Here is a 1,424-nt window from a genome sequence, read left to right as displayed (position 1 = left end):
GATGCCTTCTCACGCCCATTTCTAGACAGGACAGGGGGAGAAAATATGAAAAAAAATCATGGGTCAAGATAAAGACAGGTAGACCACTTATCAGTTTTTCATGTGCAAACCAGATCTGACTTGGGAAAAATTAATTTAATTTTTTGCCTATTAAAATAGATTTGGATGGTAAGAAAAAAAGACAAAATTAAAGCAACAGCTTCCTTTTTCCCAGGTTCAACTTCACAGCTTCATTTCTGAATTCTCCATCTCCTCTACTCCCCCCACTAAACAGCACAACATGAATGTGAAAAGCTGGAGTTTCAACCCCAAGCCCCCGATTAAGGTTGACATATGGGTGATTCCCACAGCCCTTCCCAAAGGCGGGGTGAGTTTGCCTTTAGGCTTCCCTCCAGGGAGCGGCCGGCCTGGCAGGGAGAGCCATGAGGTAAAGGAGCCCCAGGTGTCTGCATTAAGTAAACAAGGATCAGGTGTCTCACTTAAGGATAAAAGCTGGGACCACTGGCAGGAGGGGAAGTGTCTGTCTGTGAGGTGGAGGCACTGTGCAGAGTTCCCTGTTGGGGAAGGATCTCCTGCCTCCCTGGGGCTGGGCTCCAGTCAGGTCTGGCTTTTGTAAATGTGGGCTGTGTAGATTCAGTATGTGGCTTCCCTGGTCTGATGTGTTTGGTTTGTTGACTCGGTTGTCTCCTGTCCCTTCTATGGGAGGCTGCATTTCACCATTTATTGCACCCATTGTTGGTTGTGTGGTGTCATTGTTGGGGTCAGTGGGGTTGACGTCAATTATGTTGTACCCCCAGCGCTCACCCATGTACTGACACTTTTGTATCAAATACCCTTTGGGTATTGGTTCATCTTTATGCTGGCTGTGTCCTTTATGCTAGGCCCAATAATTGGCAAAATGTAGTGGAGGGATTGTGGTCAGTTCCTCTGCTGCTCCCAATACATTGAGGTATACCTGTAGACCAACTGCCTGATTGTGAGTGAAATCAAGATTTGGTCCACAGAAGAACTTACTCACATATTCACACCTTTATTTAGTGAGACAAATCCACAGGCTAGATTGGAACATGGGAAATTAATTAGGGAAATTCATACTCTCTTCAAATAGGTGTATCAGTTCTACACTGCTCTTTGCAGTTAAGTAAGTGAACATCACAAGGTAATGCAACAAGTGATTTAATGTATATATGTTGTTTATTCCACCATAATCTCCTTAAGGTATTTCTATGAAAGAAATGTTTGCTTTTGTAAAATAGAGTTATTCACATGAATTTCTTTCCACCCTTTGAGAGCAGTCCCCAGAAAAAAGCGGCCATATCAGAACGGTGCAATGTTAAAGCCTCTCAGATTTAGCTCTAAGCTATCTCATGGGTAAGTATAGCTCCATGAAAAGGTGTCTGCTGTGGTCTTGAAAGCCATATATC

This window comes from Athene cunicularia (genome assembly GCF_003259725.1).
Source record: "Athene cunicularia isolate RWA chromosome 1 unlocalized genomic scaffold, athCun1 chr1_part2, whole genome shotgun sequence".
In the NCBI taxonomy this organism is placed as follows: Eukaryota; Metazoa; Chordata; class Aves; order Strigiformes; family Strigidae; genus Athene; species Athene cunicularia.
The sequence above is the reverse complement of the archived record's forward strand: the minus strand, read 5'-3'. Positions refer to the sequence as shown.